This window comes from Rana temporaria (genome assembly GCF_905171775.1).
Source record: "Rana temporaria chromosome 4 unlocalized genomic scaffold, aRanTem1.1 chr4t, whole genome shotgun sequence".
Classification (NCBI taxonomy): Eukaryota; Metazoa; Chordata; class Amphibia; order Anura; family Ranidae; genus Rana; species Rana temporaria.
Genome location: NW_024404457.1, coordinates 166,537 through 191,099, shown reverse-complemented (window position 1 = coordinate 191,099; position 24,563 = coordinate 166,537). Strand labels below are relative to the sequence as shown.

The 24,563-nt window shown below is 44.0% G+C and overlaps 1 non-coding gene across 1 annotated transcript; it reads right to left on the bottom strand.

The window, feature by feature from the left end:
- Nucleotides 1-34: 34 nt before the first annotated feature.
- Nucleotides 35-193, bottom strand: LOC120921803. The gene has a single exon (XR_005744982.1). It is a non-coding gene; the product is annotated as a U1 spliceosomal RNA (small nuclear RNA).
- Nucleotides 194-24,563: the final 24,370 nt, after the last annotated feature.

Below are 24,563 nucleotides of genomic sequence, written 5' to 3'. Positions count from 1 at the left end.
CCCCATGTAGGAGGTGCTTCAGCGCTCCGCTGACAACTGATAAGGACAGATACCACACCCAGTCCCAGCCAAAAGGCCGAGAAGCGGCAGGGAAGACAACCACGATCAGCACGGCCTAGAGTGTGCAATAGCCGTGCCTCGCCCTGGGAGAACCACCTTCATGATCATGGTGTCTCCCCTGCCAGGTAAGTAAGCAAAAATAAAAACCTAATGGGGAATTAAATACCACCAAAAGAAAGGTCTATCTGTCTGAAAAAATCTGAAAACTGGCCTGGGCAGTAAGGGCATACAAGTTATTGTGTGACCAATACCATCCAAATAATTCTTACTTTCATTTCCCAAAGTTATCCGTCTACAAGGAGACCTGTATAGATCAAATGATGAGACCAATGAGGATGGAGGAGGACCGGAGTCACATGACTGAGAAGATACTAAACCTCACCCTGGAGATCATCTACCTGCTGACCGGAGAGGTGAGGAGGATTCTGGGAGGTCACATGACATCACTCTTATCTCTATTAATAATACAAAGACCTGACCGGAGAGGTGAGGAGGATTCTGGGAGGTCACATGACATCACTCTTATCTCTATTAATAAAACACAGACCTGACCGGAGAGGTGAGGAGGATTCTGGGAGGTCACATGACATCACTCTTATCTGTATTAATAAAACACAGACCTGACCCGGAGAGGTGAGGAGGATTCTGGGAGGTCACATGACATCACTCTTATCTCCATTAATAAAACACAGACCTGACCGGAGAGGTGAGAGGGATTCTGGGAGGTCACATGACATCACTCTTATCTCTATTAATAAAACACAGACCTGACCGGAGAGGTGAGGAGGATTCTGGGAGGTCACATGACATCACTCGTATCTCTATTAATAATACACAGACCTGACCGGAGAGGTGAGGAGGATACTGGGAGGTCACATGACATCACTCTTATCTGACCGGAGAGGTGAGGAGGATTCTGGGAGGTCACATGACATCACTCTTATCTCCATTAATAAAACACAGACCTGACTGGAGAGGTGAGGAGGATTCTGGGAGGTCACATGACATCACTCTTATCTCTATTAATAAAACACAGACCTGATTGGAGAGGTGAGGAGCATTCTGAGAGGTCACATGACATCTCTCTTATCTGACCGGAGAGGTGAGGAGGATTCTGAGAGGTCACATGACATCTCTCTTATCTGACCGGAGAGGTGAGGAGGATTCTGGGTTTCTAACATGATATTCCTATTGGTTCCTCAATACAGAGATTTCCTCCTGTGAAGTCCGGTGATCACATGACCATCACAGTGCCTCCATGTGACTCCCTAAAACCCGAGAGACACAACATGGAGAAGATTCTGGAAGTCACCAAGAAGATGATGGAGCTGCTGACAGGAGAGGTGAGCGGTGTTGGGAATTCTGGGACATTATCCAGTAACAGACAAGGGGTGTGTCTAGAACATGGACTCGTAGAGGTGGTGATTGTTTTTTTTTTTTACACTATGTGATATTACAAGATTATCACCTTTTACAAGTGATCTTTTGTATAATTCTCTTGGTTTAGGGTGAAGATCTGATAGATATAAAAGTTGTGATTAAAGAAGAAGAGACGTATGTGAGGGATGATCAGCAGTCTATGGAGGAGGATGGAATAACGGGGACATTTATAGAGGAGGACACTCCTACAGAGATCAGCACAGGTGGGTCATTAACACTAAATCCATTCCTCCACCCATACTGCTCACTGATTGGTCCGATTTTGATGCTTATACATTTACCCTTATGCGTTTTTTCCAGTGCTTTTTATTGCCATACCTATTTTAGATGAAGGTTGGCAGGTGACACACACCCCTTGTCACCTGCTCTCCATCTACTCATTAGCACTTGTATGCCTCATTGAGGAAACTAGAACAGTTTAGTTAGGACTACTGTAATGCAGAGAGCCTTGTAAGCGGCCTGTGGCTTATCCATATATTTGCAAATGTGTGCAACCAATCCTCTGCTTTTAACATACGAAGTTAGACAGCTGAATTCGGCTTGCAATTTGGTTGGTAAGTTTGAGCCTGGTTATTACGCTATACAATTTTACTTATACATACTGTTTGCATCAAAACGCATCTCATTTAAAGTCCCAACCCTTTCTTTCAACTTTTAAGGATGGAGGCATGTGTTATTCATATGCCTTATTCAAAGTCCCAAACCCAGTTCCACATTGGTCCAAAGTAGGGCGGGGACTGGGTGATATCAGCCTGTAATCCCCTGGTCACTTTCCTGAGCTGTGTTCCCCGTCCTGTATTCCTGTATTTCTCTCGGATAATCTTCTCTCTCTGTGCTGCAGACACAATTTATGTCTCTAGACTGGATTTATGGAGATTCTGGGGATCAGCAAAATGTTCCCACAATAGGTATTCGTAGACCTGGGGTATGTTTTTTGGGTCTTCTGCCCCATGCCCGGGTTTAGCATGATCTCTGACAGAACAATTCTCCCAGGATTACTTGTTCTGTTGTCTGCTGGCTGTGCCGGGGGAGGGATATGTCTGTATAGTCTCAGACCCAAGTCACTGAGTGCAGTCTCAGGAGATGGGAGGCAGCGGTGTGGGATTTCTGCAAACATTTCATCTTCCACTGATTACTGAATACCAATATTATGAGTCCTTACCCTTACACTGTATAATTTATATTATACATTACATACCCCTGACCCCTGCACTATACACGCTATGTTGTACATCATTCTGATACTATATAGTCCTATCTGTTGTATCTTATACAATATGTTGTACATTACATAGTCCTGACTTCTGCTCTCTCCCCTCTACCCACTGCTATATATACACATAATATGTATTCTCTTTTGTTACACCCATTTCCTACCAGCTGGACATTTTTATATCTGATCAGATTGGAGCAAAGCAGGAACCAATCAGCTCATGTCTAGTAATAATCTTTGTATTTCTATTTTAGTAGATGGACGGGAGATGAGGAAAACCTCAGAGGATTGTCTCACTTTGTCTCCAGACTGTAAAGTAGAAGATGAGGACATCACACAGTATAGTCCAGGAGAAAACCCGACTACCTCAAATGTCCATCCGGCACCACACAGTGTAGATGGACCATCATATTCCTCTTATCCTGAGGAACCTCAGACTGTGAGGGACGGTGCCGGACCATCGTATTCCTCTTATCCTGAGGAACCTCAGACTGTGCGGGACGGTGCCAGACCATCGTATTCCTCTTATCCCGAGGAACCTCAGACTGTGCGGGATGGTGCCGGACCATCGTATTCCTCTTATCCTGAGGAACCTCAGACTGTGCGGGACGGTGCCAGACCATCGTATTCCTCTTATCCTGAGGAACCACAGACTGTGCGGGACGGTGCCGGACCATCATATTCCCCTTATCCTGAGGAACCTCAGACTGTGCGGGACGGTGCCGAACCATCGTATTCCTCTTATCCTAAGGAACCTCAGACTGTGCGGGACGGTGCCGGACCATCGTATTCCCCTTATCCTGAGGAACCTCAGACTGTTCGGGACGGTGTCGGACCATCGTATTCCTCTTATCCTGAGGAACCTCAGACTGTGCGGGACGGTGCCGGACCATCGTATTCCTCTTATCCCGAGGAACCTCAGACTGTGTGGGATGGTGCCGTCCTTCCAACAGAGAAGAGCCTTTCCTGTACTGAGTGCGGGAAGTGTTTCTGTTTTAAATCCAGTCTTATTGTGCATAAAAGATCTCACACGGGGGAGAAGCCGTATTCCTGTCCTGAGTGCGGGAAATGTTTTTCACTGAAGATCAATCTTGACATACATCAGAGATCTCACACGGGAGAGAAGCCGTATTTCTGTCCTGAGTGTGCGAAATGTTTTTCAGATAAGTCCAGTTTTAACAGACATCAGAGATCTCACATGGGGGAAAAGCCGTATTCTTGTCCTGAGTGTGGGAAATGTTTTTCAGTGAAGTCCAGTCTTTCAACACATCAACGATCTTACACAGGGGAGAAGCCGTATTCCTGTCCTGAGTGCGGAAAATGTTTTTCAGTGAAGTCCAATCTTAACACACATCAGAGATCTCACATAGGGCAGAAGCCATATTCCTGTTCCGAGTGCGGGAAATGTTTTTCAGTGAAGTGCAATCTTTACAGACATCAGAGATCTCACATGGGGGAGAAGCCATATTCCTGTCCTGAGTGAGGGAAATGTTCCTCACTGAAGTCCTGTCTTCCTGTACATCAGAGATCCCACACAACCCTTGAGGTGTATTAGTGCCTTGAGTGCGGGAAATGTCTTGTATATGAATGTTGCTGGACATCACAGCTCTCATGTGGGGAAGAAGCACACCCTGATATACACCTCAGATATACTCCATGGCTGATTTTCATCATGTAAGAAACACTTCATAAGGAGATCAGAGATCACCAAAGACATGGATGAAGTGTTGTACCGTGTTGGCCATTGATAGCAGGAGAAAAATAAAAATGGAGTCATGACCTCTCATTGGCTGAGTACATTTTGTGGTGTAAGATTTCACAAACACTTAAAAATAGTTGAGCGGTTATGACCGGCATTCGTGATGAATATTGGCCGCATTTTATTTCATACTCTGATTTCCTTGACTCCATCTAGTGACCATAATGCAGTATTGCACTAATTGAGGTATTTCAGGAAAAATACCTGATTATGGCCACTAGATGGAGCTGATGATCATAGGAAATCACTGTGTTAGATCACAGCCAGAAATTGTAACAGCTGGATGAATGATTGTCCAATAAATTCTTTGAAAAACAGACGTCTTATTTCCCTTCATCAGACATGTCTTCATACTAATACCTGAGATCATACTCATACACTTATCAGTACAGTACACACTGAAGGATAGAACTTCAATAAGACAACACTATTACACTAACCATTGAATTACAATGAGAAATACTATGTTTGGACTTTAGATGGCGCTGAGTATAATAGCAATTATCTCCAGCTAGTGGCAAATGTAGTATTTTCTATTTTAAATCAATGGAAATTATTCGACCAGCAAATAGCCAATTAAACTCCATTTTCCCCTCATTCACACAGAAGGAATGTACATGTATTTTCACCCGGAAAATTGCTGTACAATTATTTATGACGAGACCCCTAAATGTCAGGAGAAGTTTATATAAAGATGGGAAGTATTGAGCAGATAAATGAATAGACCTCCTAGCAATGTTATTACCAGGCTGCAGCTAGGGGGAGCTCTAATGATTAGAGTGTGACCACAGCAGAGTGATTCCCATCTAGCTCACATTAACCCTTTCACTGCCAGAGCTGGTTTCCCATTCTTTTTGCACACATGGTAAAATGCAGATTTTGGGCCTGAAGATTAGATAAAACCCCCAAACATATATTTTCTGAAAGCAGAGGCCCTGGAGAATAAAATGGTGGTAATTGTTAAGGTGTTCCTCGTACACAAATGTCACCTTCATATCTGGGTTTATTTTCTCCTTTCCCCCATTTTCTATGGTGTGATCTTTTCTACAATACTTTGTTATAATAATGTAACACGTTGTGTATTGTATTGTACACAAATTAATAATGACTCCGCCTCCACATTCCAGACACGTCATTTTCCTGACCAATCGGATTTCTTCCTTTACTATTCCCTGATTCTATGACTGCAATCTTGTTATAAGTAACATTATAATAAAAAGTTTATTGAATGAAGAAAAATAAAGAGTGTGTGTCGGTGTAATGATGAAAATCTGTGATATGAAACATTTCTCATCGGTGACACTATAAAAGTCTTTACAGGTCATCAGTTTAGAGTTCGGGGTCATTATTCTCACCATCTGCAGAGATCTGCCTTGTTCTGCACTAGGGAAATGCACATCTGTGCAAGACACATAGATAACAATTGTTTTCTATGTCTGGTTCACACCCAAACCCGTGTGTGATGTGCGGGGCGGAGCTGTGTGGGGTTATGCAGCATGTCTGCAGTTTTCCGCACCTAAACTGAAGGAAAGTGACAGCGCCGCTCTGCACTCCATGTGAGAGGAGAGTCGTGTGTCCCCACAGATAAGAGAGGACAGCAGGAGGAATCATGGTGGATAGGAGCATGTGATCAGTGTGGTGGGGGAGGGGGGCAATTATAAGAAATTATCTCCTGTGCGTCTCTCCCTGCAGCTGCTAAAAGCTGCTTCCGCTTTGTGCCTACTTCTTTGATCTTCTAATATTTGCTACTATAATAAATAAACTAAAAATCTGTGCAAATTCATGTAATCATACAATATTTTTTGCTCAATTTAGTGTTCAGACACTCAGGAGCTCCGCCTCTTCATACACACTCAGAGCTCCGCCTCTTCATACACACTCAGGAGCTCCGCCTCTTCATACACACTCAGGGATCCGCCTCTTCATACACACTCAGAGCTCCGCCTCTTCATACACACTCAGGGAGGAGAGAAATTCAACTTGGCTGTATACCAAATACCAATTTAGTGCAGCCATTATCTCACCCCCAAACAGGGCAAATTCAGTCCAAACCCAAACAAAACCAAACAAGTGATCTGTTTATTGTTCCCTTATAGCCGGTTCACACTGGGGCGACCTGGGATCCGACTTCAAGTCACCCCAAGTCGCGCGGTCGAGAAAATGAATGGAAGTGAATGGGAGATGTCTTAATGTACACTACTGAAGTCGCTGTGACTTCAGAAAAGGTTCCTGTACTACTTCAATCCGACTTCTAGGCAACTTGTACCCATTGATTTCAATGGAAGTCACCTCAGAAGTCGGATCACTGTCTTAACTGAAGCAACAATACAGGAAGATAACATACATTTCTCAGGCAAACCCCTCCCTCCCACAGAGCTGATTGTTGTTTGATTGGCCACTGGAAAGCCTCCTGTTCAGGATGCGACTTGAAGTTGCCTTGTACTGTCCAGGAGGCGACTTGAAGTTGCCTGATGATTCATACTCAAGTTGTGTCCAAGTTGCCTCCCAAAGTCGTGCTTGAAGTTGTGTTGCCCCTGTGTGAATGGGCTCTTATTGGTGACCGATGGGAGAAGGATCCCCTCGTATCAGTGATCAGTGAAAGAAGGACATTTTTACATTATCATGAAATTGTTGTTACTGAAAGACAGAAATTGATCAATTCACAGGGAACCCCTAAAAACCTTTGGAGGATCCCTGGCTGATTAAGGATGGACTAGTCAGTAATATATTTCTATCCCCCTTGGTGGGAGTGGAGATGACCCATCTATAAGGATATACAATACATACACACACTGCACAAGGCCACTTCAATATATTTCTCAGGACTGCAGTTCCTCTGAGCTCCACAAGATGGTGATCTCACTTCTATCAGGAAGTCTGTAGACAGGAAGTGATGTCAGCTACACATAGGAAGTTGCGGGTGAGAGGTGAGTCGGGAGGAAAAAGAGAGGAGAAGTTTCTGGAAGAGGCAGCAGAGGAGGTAATAAGATCTTATTTTCTATTTACACCCAGTAACCCCCGTCATGTCCGTCCTCTTCCTCCATAGTCACTGTGACGTCTTTTATCTCCAGAAGATGATGATACACACATATATAGTGTGGAAATGTAGATTAACCCCTTCAGGGTCAGAACATTTCTCAACTTACAGGGCCGGAAAACACCATTTTGGAGATGTGTCACCTTTCCCACCAATCACCTTCTCACCTCATCAGTCTATATCAGGGGTCTCCAAACTTCCTAAACAAAGGGCCAGTTTAGACTTTAGAGAGGCCAGTGGAAGTAAACAATGCCCCATCGTTGGTGTCAGTAGGAGGAACTGTGTCCCATCATTGGTGTTGGTGGGAGGAATAGTGTCCTATCATTAGTGTCAGTGGAAGGAACTGTGCCCCATTGTTCATATCAATGAAATGAATAGTGCCCCATTGTTTATATCAATAGAAGAGATAGTGCCCAATTGTTGGTGTCAGGGAGATAAATAATACCCCATAGTTAGTGTCAGTGGATGGAATAGTGCCGCAAGGCCCAGATAAAGGCAAGCAAAGGGCCTCATGCAGCCCCCAGGCCACAGTTTGGAGACCGCTGGTCTACGCTAATTGGATTATACCACTTCTATTAGTGGGGGGTGTGGCAGTGTATGGCATTGGAAGAAATCACATCCAGGTACATGTGAATGGTCAAGTTGGTGACAAGATACACAGCGGGTCCAACCAAAATGCACAGTGAGACCTATCTAGTAATAGAAGGTCCATCCATTGTGGTGAGTGTCATCCATGTGGGGTCCCCTGGAAGTGGTCACGTGTTTATCTGTTACTAATGGCACAGCACCTGATCACCTACCTCTTGTTTTTCAAGCAACTAATATTTGAAGGGGACTTTTTGATACATTGGACATTAGTTGTGTTTTCTGGTGTCATTCATTTCTTTATTTTTTACATGTGGCAAACTGTTTAATAATCTTTATTTATATTTTTGGCAGCGCAGTCTATATACACATTTACTGGAGATCATATGACCATCACATTGCCTCCACCTCCCTCCCTGATAGAATAGAGAAATACAAAGAAGATTCTAGAAGTCACCAGAGAGATGATGGAGGAGAGGTGAGCGGTGCCGGGAATTCTGGGACATTATCCAGTAACAGACAAGGGGTGTGTCTGGATGGTGACTGTATCATTGTGTGTGTCAGGTTCCTATAAGGTGTCAGGATGTCACTGTCTATTTCTCCATGGAGGAGTGGGAGTATTTAGAAGGACACAAGGATCTCTACAAGGACGTCATGATGGACAATCAGCCGCCCCTCACATCACCGGGTAAGAGGAGACTTTATTGTAAAGGAGAGAGCAGTACGGAGGCTCCACCTAGATCCCCCATCATCTGATAAACACATAGAAACAATGTATTCAGTCAGTGTGTGTGTTTCCTACAGATGGGTCCAGTAATGGGAACCCACCAGAGAGATGTCCCCGTCCTCTGTATTCCTGGGATTCCACACAGGAAGGTCACACCATCCCCCACCATCATCAGGTAGATGAGGAACAATCACTGATAGTATCGTTAGGATCTGTACATTATCGGCATTGTTACCATTGATGTCTTTTTTATTCTATATTCAGAGTGGAAACCTGAGATTTTCTAAAGTTGAGGTTAACCACTTCCATACCAGGTACTTACGCAGCTTCCCGCCCAAGCCAATTTTCAGCTTTCAGCACTGTCGCACTTTGAATGGCAATTGCGCGGTCATGCTACACTGTACCCAAACAAAATTGGCGTCCTTTTTTCCCCACAAATAGAGCTTTCTTTTAGTGGTATTTGATCACCTCTGCAATTTTTTTTTTCTGCGCAACAACTAAAAAAAGGCTGAAAATTTGGAAAAAAAATTACATTTTTATTTTTTTCTGATAATTTTTTTGTAAATAAGTTTTCTCTTTCAATTACGGGCACTGATATGGCGGCACTAATGGGCACCAATGAGATGGCACTGATGGACATCGATGAGGTAGTACTGACGGGCACAGATGAGGTGGCACTGATTGGCGGCGCTGGTATGCGACACTGATGGGCACTCATAGGCGGCACTGATGGGCACACATAGGCGGCACTGATGGGCACACATAGGCGGCACTGATGGGCACACATAGGCGGCACTGATGGGCACACATAGGCGGCACAGATGGGCACTCATGGGCGGCACTGATGGATACTTATGGGCGGCACAGATGGATACTTATGGGTGGCACAGATGGGCACTGATAGGTGGGCACTGGGCATGGATGGGCACTGTGGGGTGGCACTGATGGACACTGGGGTGGCGCTGATGGACACTGGGGTGGCGCTGATTGACACTGGGGTGGCGCTGATGGACACTGGGGTGGCAGCACTGATTTTTGACAGGTTGCCAGTCAGTGCCCATTTGTGGGCACTGACTGGCATCTTTTTTCTAATGCTTTTTTTTTTACTTTTTTTTTTTTTTTTGCTGGCATTTTTTTTTTTTTTGCCCACCCTGGTGCTCCAGGGTGGGCATCCCTGGTGGTCCAGTGTGGCGATCCGAGGGGGGGCTGCGCTGATAAACAATCAGCGCGAACCCCCCCTGTCAGGAGAGCCGCCGATCGGCTATCCTCTACTCGTGTCTGTCAGACGCGAGTGAGGAAGAGCCATCGACGGCTCTTCCTGTTTACATCTTGATCAGCCGTGGTTGGACACGGCTGATCACGTGGTAAAGAGTCTCCCCCGGAGGCTCTTTACCGAGATCGGAGATGCAGGGTGTCAGACTGACACCCCGCATCACCGATCGCCGCGATGCGCGCCCCCACGGGCGCGCGCGGCATGAAATCCTGCAGGACGTTCTAGAACGTCCTGTCAGGATTTCATAACCACTTCCCGGACGTAAATCGGCCATTGGCCGGGCGGGAAGTGGTTAAAGAAGAGATAAAAGAGGAGGATGATGAGGATGGGGTGATGGAGGAGTCAGAGTCTCTAAAAGAACACAAAGATCTGTACCAGGACACCATGGTGGAGTCATCCAGTAATGGGAACCCACCAGAGAGATGTCCCCATCCTCTGTATTCCCGGGATTCCACACAGGAAGGTCACACCATCCCCCACCATCATCAGGTAGATGGTTGACAATTATTGGTAGTTCTGATTTATACACATCATGTTTGTTACATTGAATGTTTTATTATATATTCAGAGCGGTAACCTCGGGGACTATAATATTGTAGTTAAAGAAGAGTATAAAGAGGAGGATGAGGAGTATGGAGTGATGGAGGAGTTTTCAGAAGGACACAAGGATATGATGGAGCCACCTAATACCAGGAACCCACCAGAGAGATGTCCCCGTCCTCTGTATTCCACACAGGAAGGTCACACCATCCCTCACTGTTACAAGGTTGGTGGGATGGAGGTTATAAAACACACTAATAGAGACAATGTTTGGATATTAAATGTGATGTTACAATAATAAAGATTATATCTTACAGATGATATTCTCTCTCATTCTCTTGGTTTAGAGTGAAGATCCAATCGATATAGAATTTGAGGTGAAATCAGAAGAAGAAGAGAGGTATGTGAAGGATGATCAGCAGTCTATGGAGGAGGATGGAATAACGGGGACATTTATAGAGGAGGACACTCCTACAGAGATCAGCACAGGTGGGTCATTAACACTAAATACATTCCTCCACCCTTACTGCTCACTGATTGGTCCGGAGTAGGGCGAGGACTGGGTGATACCCAGTTATAGAGAATACCGGGTAAGGGGTTACTTTTAGCAGCAAAAATTTGATCAAACTTTATCAAAAAATTGTTGAATTTATTCCATTTACAAAATGTATATTTATTTTATCAAGAAGTTCAGACTAGAAATAGTGCATTGTTCTTAAAAACGGTGTCAGAACCATTGACGTATCTTGGCATAGAGCCAACATATACCGTCAGAATGTTTATATTGAACTATAAATTATTATTGTATTTATGGAAATATGTAAATATGTGCTTTGGGAGATATACAATTTTCCTACAATGCAAGATATCCAAATTCTTTTATCCATGCTATTTTGAGGACAAGCAACACAACTGAATATTTAAAATATATATATTTATTAACTAAAGATTTAGTGCAACAATTAAAATCAGGTACAATTTGTGTAAAAACAAATAATTGATATGCTTCTACAATCAGAGATAAGCGATTGTTAAATGTTCAGATAATATTTACATTATATGACAAGGTATATCCATAGCTCCTATTTAAATCATCCTGGCATATTTAAAACCTGGTGGCTTGTACCTTGACATGTATTATCTCTTCTCAATGACAAACAGATCTCTTGCTACTACTTATATATACGTGTACAGAATAAATGTTATATTTGTACACAAGCTTTGCAATGCAAACAAGCTTAATTTTAAATTTAGGAAGAATTTATTTTCACATACCTCATTCTAAAACCGATTTACCGTCGTTAGCTTTTCAAAGACAAACGTAATGCGTATGTCTTTAATATTTGGAATACAATTATCTCATACTGCAGTTAGACATAACCAACTCCCAAATTATATTTGCCAAGTATATTTAAACGGTCTTAGTTGTGTGTATGTGAAAACCTTCAAATTACCAAAAGGTAAATTATCAAGATTATACATTACCAGTATGTAAGAGATCTTGCTGTTTGAGAAGTGAGAAAGTCCTAATGAAGGACTTATGTGAGCCCCCTCCATGTTTGTGGTCAATCTCTGCCTTCCAGCTTCCTTCAGAGATCAGATCAGGCTCCAGCCATCGGCCTCGAGATCCCATCAGCCTCTCCTCAGATCCCCCCTCTCCTGTGCTGTGTAATCACTTTTTATCTCCCCAAAGAAGTGGGTGTATTTCACAATCACGTGACTGGCGATGTCACATGATGCTATGTTAGCTCAGCTGCCCTTAGCAACCAAGGATCTGGCTATCTTAAACCATGCCGATATTAACCTGTAGGGGGCAGTGGTGTATAAGAAATTATTCCTAATGATAGGGTCAATCAGAGTTAATCAGGATTTATGACCCCCTCTGACTTGAATCTTGGTATAGCATCATAAATTGTTTTATATGTCAAACAAAATGACAACGAACCCAGACATTTCGGCAACTTCTCAATTTATGATTGAGATAAGGTTTTATGGTCAGCACAGATGCTTTGGGAAGTTTCTTTGAACTAATGCCGGAATGTGATCAAAGCAGTCTAATACTTTTAAGCTATTATAGGATCTTATTCTTGGGACCCTAGTTATCTATGAATTAAACAATTGTAAAAGAAAGTGATCTGTTTGGAATCCAAAACCTAGAACATGCCCCCATCCCTGTAGTCATATAGAACAAAAAAAATTGGGTTGTGGGACTTTAAATGGGGCATGGACGGGTTTGTGAGATTATTAGAGATATCAACAGTGGGAGATCTATCACAGTCCCATCAAGGGAAATCTCTGTGGTCAAGGATAATGCTTAGTGATCAATCCGAAAAGAAATTGAAGGAGTCAAATATAAACTTAATAATATAATGTGTATCATAATAAATAATACAGAGATCATGCATACAAAGGCATAATACATGTAGTCATAGTAACATTGATAAAAAAATATTCAAAATCCAGGACATGACCATTAAAAGCAATCACAGTAAATTGACATATAGATACGGTAGATATGATTATCCAATAAAGTTGGTGGATGTAAACAATATGGTGATGTATTAAACAGGTTTATATATGAATTACTAATACACATATATTGTTAAAGCATTATAAAGAAACAATACTATTTCAGATATATTATTCCACCGGGATTGTGAATGAGCCCCTTTGGTCTCATAGTACAAAGTGATTTACAACCTAAGAACAATGTCTATTCATGCCTGAGAACCTATGTTGAAACTTTAAGGCCCCGTACACACGACCGGATCTGTCCGCTGGGATTTATCCGCGGATCAGTTCCAGCGGACAGATCCGGTCATGTGTAGGCCCGAGTGGACATTTTCCAGCGGACATTTGTCCAGCCGACGGTTTTCCAGCGGATAAAAATTTCATCATGTTTTTTCATCATGACTTCCTCTGAGGGCGTGGCCTTATGCTGGCCGTCGTATCTTAGGCATGTTTAAGTGTATCTCAGTTTGAGAATACACTTAAACATAGGACGGCCTTAGAATCGGACTTACGTCGGCGTATCTGCTGATACGCCGGTGTAATTCTTTGAGAATATGGCCCTTTGTGGCTTCCTATAGGGGATCTCTATACTATACTTTGTACCTTCCTATAGGGGAACTCTATACTATACTTTGTACCTTCCTATAGGGCAACTGTATACTATACTTTGTACCTTCCTATAGAGGAACTCTATACTATACTTTGTGGCTTCCTATAGGGGATCTCTATACTATACTTTGTACCTTCCTATAGGGGAACTGTATACTATACTTTGTACCTTCCTATAGGGGAACTCTATACTATACTTTGTGGCTTCCTATAGATGAACTCTATACTATACTTTGTACCTTCCTATAGGGGAACTCTATACTATACTGTGTACCTTTCTATTAGGGTTGTCCCGATACCACTTTTTTAAGGCCGAGTACAAGTACCGATACTTTTTTTCAAGTACACGCCGATACCGAATACCGATACTTTTTTTTTTTTTAATGTGATGTGACCGTGGCATTTTTTTCTTTTGTTTGTTTTTTTTTTTTACTTTTTTTTTAATTTTGTATAGTGGCATTTTTTTTTTAAGAGGGGGGGTAGTGGATTGTCAGTGTGTTTTTAAATTTTTTATTACTATTTACATTTTTTTTTTATTATTTTATTTATTTATTGCAATTTTTTTTATTTTTTTTAATCAGCCCTGTTGGGGGGGCTTTGGTGAGATATCAGGGGTCTTAACAGACCTCTGACATCTCCCCTTTGAGACAGAGAAAGGGACTAGGGACACAGATTCCCCAGTTCCTTTCTCTGCAGCCTCAGCTGAAATGAATGGAGAGAAGCTCCTCTCCATTCATAAACTGAAGCATCGTAAACACAGCTTACGATGTTTCAGTTATGTGAATGGACAGAGTCAGTGATCATTCGGAAAAGGTAGGAGCAGGGTTTAGCGGCTCCTAGCTCCGCTCTCCATCCTGACAAATTGAGGGGGGAGAGCAGCATGGATGGGGAGAAGACATCATGGGTTCCCCTGTCCCTTTCTAAGCAGCATCAGCTGCGCTGAAAATGAAAGGAGAGAAGACAGCATCTTCTCTTCATTCATAAACTGAAACATTGTAATCACAGTTTACCATGTTTCAGTTCTGTGAATGGGCAGAGTCATCGCTGACTCTGTCCATTCGGAACAGTAAGGAGCCGGGTTTACCGGCTCCTACCGCCACTCTCCATCCTGACAGTTCCAGGGGGGCACAGAGGAGAGAAGGAAACAGCGGGGGACGTACGGGGGAGAGAAGGAAACCGCGGGGGACACGGAGGAGAGAAGGAAACATTCGGAACAGTAAGGAGCCGGTTTTACCGGCTCCTACCGCCGCTCTCCATCCTGACAGTTCCGGGGGGGCACAAGGGAGAGAAGGAAACAGCGGGGGACGTACGGGGGAGAGAAGGAAACCGCGAGGGACACGAAGGAGAGAAGGAAACAGCGGGGGACACACGGGGGAGAGAAGGAAACAGCGGGGGACACGGGGGAGAGGAGGAAACTGTGGGGGACACGGAGGAGAGAAGGAAACAGCGGCGGGGGCACGGGGAAGAGGAGGAAGCAGCGGGGGACGCATGGGGGGGAGAAGGAAACCGCGGGGGACACGGAGGAGAGAAGGAAACAGCGGGGGGCACGGGGGAGAGGAGAAAACATCGGCGCGGGACACGGAGGGAGAAGGAAACAGCGGGGGACACGGAGGAGAAGGAAAACACGGCGGGGGGGGGGGCACAGAGGAAGAGAGACTTCAGCAAAACGGAGGGGGGGCTGGAGGAGGACACAGGACAAGTATCGGGAGCATTTGCCCGAGTACAAGTACTCGGGCAAATGCTTGGTATCGGTCCCGATACCGATACTAGTATCGGTATCGGGACAACCCTACTTTCTATAGGAGAACTCTATACTATACTTTGTGGCTTCCTATAGGAGAACTCTATACTATACTTTGTGGATTCCTATAGGGGAACTCTGTACTAGGCATGATGGGAATTGTAGTTCCTGAACAACTGGAGGGCCGTAGTTTGAAGACCCATGCTTTACAGCTTCCTATATGGGAACTCTGAAGGCAGGAGGAGCCAGAAGTGTGGGGGGGTCCAGAAGAGGAGAATCAGGGCTGCTCTGTGCAAAATCATTACACAGAGCAGGTAGGTTCCCCCTCTAACCTCCATATATCTTCATGTGTGACTCCCAGGTAAAATCCCCATATATCCTACTTCTGGGTATATTTATTATTATATATATGATATAAGATATATTACTTTCACTATCTCACAGTATAAATGATTCCCTTATAGTAGTGATTATTGGATGTTGTTGTACTATAAAGGAATATTTTTTTTATCCCATCATAACAGATGATGAAATAAAATCATGCTGCTGCTATAAATGTCCTATGCTGGTCATACACGGATCTATTATTGGATGAGAATATTCACACAAATATTTGTATGAAAATGATTTGTACATTCGATGAATGGACGAGTGTAGATAGAAAATTCTACTTTCTTTTACCATTCAATTATAAAATGAAAGTAACTTCTGAGTAAAAACCACACCCACCATGTGAGAATTTGTTCTATGGAGAAAAGTTTTCTGTTCTGCTCCTTCCAATTTTCCCGTCACTGTGGTGGAAAATGAACGCCGATTTGACCCACTAATGGTTAGAAAAGTGGATGAACGTTTTTGTGAAAGAAAAATGAGTTTGTGTACGGCCAGCATAAGTGACATCAGGTGCAGGGAGCTTGTACCCACCTACCTGTCACCCATCATATTATATTACACTCCTGTCTGATAATCTGCAAAACAGCGTTTTACCTCTTTTTTATATTTTATTAATGTTGATCTCTGATTGTGATATGTAGCAGATTCCCCCTCTAATAATACATCTATCTGTCTGTTATTCTCAGAGTGTATTAAATATCCAACTATATATCTGGGTATTTATATTTACCGCTGTATATAGATATTCAAGAATATTAACTCCATTATACACCAAACTTTTGAGGTTTGTATCTAATTTGTCGATTAATCAAAACAATGATCGGCCATCTAATCAATTCTGAAAATAATCATTAGTTGCCGCCCTACAGAGGAGCCATTTACTAGTTACCTTGAGGGGGAAATTGTACGATCCTCAGAGACAAAGGTGCCTTATGTGGGCGGAGTCCTGGTTTAGGGGAACCAAACAGCTCATGTCTAGTAATAATCTTTGTATTTCTATTTTAGTAGATGGACGGGAGATGAGGAAAACCTCAGAGGATTGTCTCACTTTGTCTCCCGACTGTAAAGTAGAAGATGAGGACATCACACAGTATAGTCCAGGAGAAAACCCGACTACCTCAAATGTCCATCCGGCACCACACAGTGTAGATGGACCATCGTATTCCTCTTATCCTGAGGAACCTCAGACTGTGCGGGACAGTGCCGGACCATCGTATTCCTCTTATCCTGAGGAACCTCAGACTGTGAGGGACGGTGCCGTCCTTCAAACAGATAAGAGCTTTTCCTGCACTGAATGCGGGAAGTGTTTCAATTTTAAATCCAATCTTAATAGGCATAAAAGATCTCACAGAGGGGAGAAGCCATATTCCTGTCCTGAGTGCGGGAAATGTTTTTCACAGAAGGCCAATCTTTACACACATCAGAGATCTCACACGGGTGAGAAGCCATATTCCTGTCCTGAGTGCGAAAAATGTTTTTCACAGAAGGCCCATCTTTACACACATCAGAGATCTCACACAGGGGAGAAGCCACATTCCTGTCCTGAGTGTGGGAAATGTTTTGGAGAAAAATCTGAATTTGTCAGACATCAGAGGTCTCACACAGGGGAGAAGCCATATTCCTGTCCTGAGTGCGGGAAATGTTTTTCACGGAAGTCCAGTCTTTACGCACATCAGAGATTTCACACGGGGGAGAAACCGTATTCCTGTTCTGAGTGTGGGAAAGGTTTTTCAGTGAAGTCCTGTCTTCCTGTACATCAGGGATCCTACACAACCTTCAAGGTGTATTAGTGCCCTTGTCTTCTATATTTATGTTGCTGGACATCACAGCTCTCATGTGGGGAAGAAGCACACCCTGATATACACCTCAGAAATACTCCATGGCTGATCTTCATCATGTAAAAAAACAGTTCCAAGGGTGTGGACAGTTAAAAAAAAAAACTTAGGCTTTCAGCTCTGGACTTTTAATCCTAGGTGGAGATTTTAACGTCCCCCTGGACCCCCTGACAGACACCTCTGCAGGCAAGACATGTATCAGATACAAGATCTTAAAAAGGATTAAGGCACTATTACACTCTCTCAATCTAGTAGACACATGGCGCTTTCTCCACCCAGATGACAAAGATTTCACTTTTTACTCGAATCCACATAATCGATACTCCAGGATCGATTATTTATTCATTTCACAACAAGACCTACAGGCAGTGACGGAAGCTCGTATAGGGACGCAGAGTCTTTCTGACCACGCCCCGATCTCCCTCACTTTGAACCAGGCAACACCTCAGACCAAGACCTCAATGTGGAGGCTAAATGCCTCTCTACTGACGGACCCGACCTTACTTCCTGGGCTGAACTCAGCTCTCCTTGAGTACTTCAAACACAATGTCACCCCAGGTTCAGACCCCTTGATGGTATGGGAGGCCCATAAGTGTACAATCAGGGGGGAATTGATCAGGATGGGCTCAAAGAAAAAGAAGGAGAGAGAAGGGGAAATCCTGAAGCTGATCAATCAGATCCGTCTTCTGGAAACCCAGCACAAACAATCCTTGTCTATCCAATCAGCGACTTCACTTTTAGAGTTCAGAAAAGCCCTGAGACAGATCATTGACGCTAAGACCAAGAGATTCCTTTTCTTCCGGAGGAAGCTATACTATGAGCATGGAGATAAGCCTGGTAACCTGCTGGCTAGGGCCTTAAAGGGACCAATTTCGCGTTGCACCATAGCGGGCATTCAAAACAAAAGTGGTAGAATTGACAGGGAAACAAACAAGATTGCGCAACATTTCCAAGAATTCTACACCAAACTGTATAACCTGCCAATGCACCATACAACATCTGGGCCCAAAGAGAATAGAACGCAGGCAATTAAGGACTATCTGACAGAATCCGCCCTACCCTCACTTTCCTTAGAGGATGTCGCCCTCTTAGAGAAAGAAATAGAAGCCTCTGAGTTGAAGGCCGCAATCAAAGACCTGAAGGCGGGCAAAAGCCCTGGTCCTGACGGGTTTAGCGCTATATATTATAAGACATTTCTAGACATACTCCTTATCCCCCTCAAAGACGCCCTAAACTCACTATCCACTCACAGGGAAATACCCCCTGACTTTCTGTCTGCCTACATTACGGTGTTGCCCAAACCGGGGAAAGATCCACTCCACTGCACAAGCTATAGGCCGATATCCCTATTAAATTTGGATGTCAAGCTGGTGGCGAAGATAGTTGCCAACAGGATGAGACCCTTGCTACACAAATTGATAGGCCCATGCCAGGCGGGCTTCATGCCTGGTAGGGAGGCCAGGGATAATGTAACCAAGTCTCTCAACCTTATCTATGCTGCCCGGGTTCGAAAGATCGAAGGCTTTCTCCTATCGACGGATGCGGAGAAGGCCTTCGATCGAGTAGATTGGGACTTTATGCTGGGGACATGCCGTCACGTGGGCCTAGGCCCGCATATGATGGCATGGATCTCAGCGTTATATAGGAACCCCTCGGCTAAACTTAAAATCAACGGATCACTATCTGACAAGGTCAACATCAAAAACGGGACCAGGCAGGGGTGTCCTCTGTCACCTCTACTTTTCATACTCTCACTAGAACCCTTTATCAGACGGGTTCTGGCAAACACAGACATCAAGGGATTCCAATTGGAGGGGAGGGAATTTAAGATCGCGGCCTACGCCGACGATCTTCTATTCTTTTTGTCGGCCCCGCATACCACCTTACCGTCCCTCCTGAAGGAATTTTCGCTGTACGGCCAATTAGCAAACCTTAAAATCAATTACTCCAAGTCCGAGGCATTGAACATCACATTACCAGATGCTGTTTTGAACCACGCCCAAAGCAATAACCCCTTCACGTGGCAACCCTCTGCCATAAAATACCTTGGTATCTGGTTGACCCCTAAGCTCCAGTCGATTTTTGAACGGAATTTTCCCCCTCTCTTCAAAAACATTGAGCGGGACCTGAAGACATGGCACACAGGCCATTTCTCGTGGTTTGGTAGGGCTGCCGTCTGTAAGATGACGACCCTCCCCAGGGTCCTCTATCTTATCAGGGCACTGCCGGTCAAGATCCCCACCAGCTTCTTCAAAAACTTACACTCCATCCAGATGAAATTCATCTGGGCGCACAAACCCCCTCGCATAAAATCGAATCTATTGACTAAATCCAAGGCACAGGGGGGACTGGGTATCCCTGACTTTAAGGCTTACTACCACGCCTCCCATATTGGCAGGATTATTGATTGGCACTGCCACGCCAACAACAAGGACTGGGTGGGGATAGAGTCCTTCCTCATATCTATTCCCCTAAAGTACTCACCATGGATACCCAAGACCTCCTACCCTCAGTCAGTTCAGGCTCATCCCCTGGTCAGTACCACACTCAATATTTTTCATCAGTTGACTAAACATGCTAGACTCTCATCCCCCCTGAGTCCACTCACCCCCTTAACGAATAACCCTGGATTTTTACCGGGTTTGGAGAGGGTTTTTTTGGGTCCCAACGCTGCCAAAGCCCCTCTGCTCGCACGGCACTGCTTCAACAACCAAGCAATGAAAGACATGACACAATTTAGGACGGACAATAATCTGCCCCTACTGCCCTGGTGGTCATACCTTCAAATACGTAGCTTTGTAACCAACCACGCTCACGAAACTCACCTAAACAGAGACCTTACCGAACTTGAAAAGGTATGCGACAGGGGGGAACAGGTCTACAGATCAACTTCTGTGGCCTATTCATGGCTACAGGAGGTGACAGACTCCGACTCGAACAAATATAGGGAGAAGTGGTCGGGCACCTTGGGCATTCAGATCACGGAGGCACAGTGGACCAGAGCTTGTATCCTGTCTCACAAATGCTCTATCAGCACTAGACTACAGGAGACGGCATACAAGCTCTTAACACAGTGGTATGCCACACCGGAGAGGGTCAATAGATGGTTCCCACAGGCTTCGGATGAGTGTTGGAGGTGCCATAGAGAGAAGGGAACTTTATTGCACATATGGTGGCAGTGTGACATGATAACACCTTATTGGTCGGAGGTCAAGGAGGTGGTGAGGCGGATCACGGAGACCACACTTTCCCTGGATGCGGCATGCTGTCTGTTACACGTCTCCCATTTCTCCCTTGGAGCTTATAAAAAATCCCTATCCAGACACCTACTTAATGCAGCCAAATCACTGGTTCCATTGCACTGGAAGTCCACAAAAGTCCCAACGGTGTCTTACTGGCTACGCAAAGTTGCAGACGTCTGCGAAATGGAAGACACCACAGCCCAATCCACCGAGTGTGTGGAGAGATATCACAAAACTTGGTCTCCCTGGTTCGCCTTTAGGTTTTCACAAGATTACGACCTCCTGTTACAGAAGTAAAAATGATCGACAGGACTGTAAGTCCCAATATACACTATACACGTGTAATGTTACTTGCTTTTATCTAAACCCATACCTGGTTATCTGTATGCCTTTCCTCAATGCTTAATGAACCACCCACTAATGTGACCCCGATGACCTTTAAAGATGCATAACTGCCCGAATTGCGGTCAGTTGCACTCCCCAACATGCAATGGGGTCTTAACGAACGAATAATACTTCACCACCCTTCATGCTCCACTTTCATAAAATTTGGTAAATAAGTAATTTTTCTCTTTCACTGATGGGCACTGATGAGGAAGCACTACTATGCAGCACTGATTGGCATCACTGGTGGTCATCATGGGCCTGTACTGATAATCAATGCTAAATATCAATGTAGATCCACTGATCGGCTCTCCTCTACTCGCACCTTGTCTCAATGAATAAAGGAGAGCCAATAACAGTCACTTCCTGGTTACCATGTGATTAGATTTAATTGGACATCGCTGATCACATGGTGAAGTGCCTACGTCATAGGCGATACACGGCATCACTGATCGCCACGTGTGCCTGAGCAGCTTATTATGGAAAGTTGTATGACATCCAGTCAGGATAGGGAAGTGATGTCATACATGACACTTCCCGGTCCGGACCAAGAAGGGGAGGAAAGCAGGTGTGTGTCCTCTCTCCTCCCTCCCCTCTACCCATTATCACCCGCTATGCTGGTCCCAAGTCCTCAGATGGGCAAGAGGAGCCCGGGATACATAGCGGGTGTGTGCAGGGGTGGGGGGCATTTACTGAGGGGGGTGGAAACATTCGCTCAGCCACCCGAATGCTTCCATCCGACAAGTAAACCTGCTCCTTGCTCACCCACAGCAGTGCTAAATGTTAAAAAACCTACCTGTCCGGCCCTCAGAACTGCATGTCCCGGGTGTCATGCGATAGGAATTGTTCATCCCGGAGTTCATAAGGAGATCAGAGATCACCAAAGACATGGATGAAGTGTTGTACCGTGTTGGCCATTGATAGCAGGAGAAAAATAAAAATTGGGTCTAAGATTTCACAAACACTCAGGCCGCGTACACACGGTCGTTCCAAACCGATGAGAATGGTCCGACGGGCCATTTTCATCGGTTCACCGCTGAAGTGGCCTGATGGTCTGATGTGTGTACACACCATCATTCCAAAAACCGATCGGGTCAGAACGCGGTGACGTCAAACACACGACGTGCTGAATAAAACGAAGTTCAATGCTTCCAAGCATGTGTCGACTTGATTCTGAGCATGCGCGGGTTTTGAACCAATGCTTTCTGTACTAACCATCGGTTTGGACCGATCGGGCAGCGGGCCATCGGTTCGATTTTTAAAGCATGTTTTAAAATTTTGGACCGAAGGACAACAGACCGATGGGCTATACACACAGTCGTTTGGTCCGATGAAACTGAACCTCGGTCCATTCTCATCGGTTTTGTCCGACCGTGTGTACGCGGCCTTAGAGGTCTGTTTAAAAATAAATAGTTGAATGAATGTGAGCGGCATTCACCCAGCTGTGATGAATATTGGATGCATTTTCTTTCATACTCTGATTTCTATGCTCCATCTAGTGGTCATAATGTGGTATTGTGCTATTTTTACTAATGGAGGTTTGTCAGATACAAAATACCCCATTATGGTCACTAGATGGAGTCGGCGATGATAGGAAATCACTGTATTACATTATGGTCAGTAGGAATGGGCCAAACAGCGCCCGGTTCGGTTGACACCAGAACACCTCAAACAGGTAAATTGTTCTAATGAACAAGCAAACCCTATTAGAGTCTATGGGACACGAACATGAAAAATCATTTTTAAAGCTTATATGCAAGTTATTGTCATAAAAAGTGTATGTGGACCCGGTACTGCCCTTGAGGGAAATATATCAATACAATTTTTTTTTTAAAACAATAATTTTTAGAGGAGCAGGGATTTTAACCACTTTAGCCCTGGAACATTTGGCTGCTCAATGACCAGGCCATTTTTTGTAATACGGCACTGCATAGATTTAACTGACAATTGTGCGGTCATGTGACGCTGTACCCAAACAAAATTGGCGTCCTTTTTTCCCCCACAAATAGAGCTTTCTTTTGGTGGTATTTAATCATCTCTGCGGTTTTATTTTTTAAGCTATAAACAAAAATAGAGCAAAAATTTTGAAAAAAAACACAATGGAGCTGATTTACTAAGAACAATGCGTTGCGCCGGTTCATATCTTAATTGGTGCGCCGGAAAAGTCATTAATCGAACGTGCGAAGCGGCGCACTTTGAAGCGCAAAGCGATAATAAATATGTAAATGGCAACTGTTGCCAGGGTAACGGCTGTTTTCTCATTGATAATAACGCACACCAATCTCATTGAATGTGTCTTGTTAGGCAATTAGTAGATGTTCGCACTTAATTAACCCTTTGATGCTAATCTCATTCCTATTACTTCTAATATATCTTTGAATTGTTTTTGTTTTATTTTCACACAAATATTTCAATACAAAGAACAGAGAAGTGTTTCTAAACCCAATAAATTAATATTTTCAGATCTTGATCTTTATTGGTGACCATACACTGCAATCTTTTAGAAAAATTAGATTAGGCAAGAGCCTGTTTGATTTCCAAAAATGTTAATTAATTGTTCAAGTGTGTATTCCTATTACCTATTTTGCCAAAATATCGAGTTGTACAGAGATTGGCCAAATAGATTGCATAGTGCATGACCGGCTTAAGTGCCAAATTTGGAATGTAGACGTGCCATGACCCACTTGTATTTTCATAAGTGGACACAAGAACCTACATCTCTAGATACATATTTGTACAGCACAGTGGTGTAGTGGTTAGCACTTTTGTCTAGCAGCAAAAAGGGTCGCTGGTTCGAATCCTGCCCATGACACCATCTGCCTGGAGTTTGCATGTTCTCCCTGTGCCTGCGTGGGTTTCCTCCAGGTACTCTGGTTTCCTCCCTCAAGCTAAAAACCTGCTTTAAATCAGATCCTGTCTAAATTGGCCCCAATATGTATGAATGTGTGTTAGGGACCCACACAAACACCACCCCATGTTAACCACTTAAGACCCGGACCAAAATGCAGCTAAAGGACCTTGCCCCTTTTTGCGATTCATCACTGCTTCGCTTTAACTGACAATTGCGCAGTCGTGCGATGTGGCTCCAAAACAAAATTAGCGTCCCTTTTTCCCCACAAATAGAGCTTTCTTTTGGTGGTATTTGATCACCTCTGCGGTTTTTATTTTTTGCGCTATAAACAAAAATAGGGCAACAATTTTGAAAAAAATGCAATAT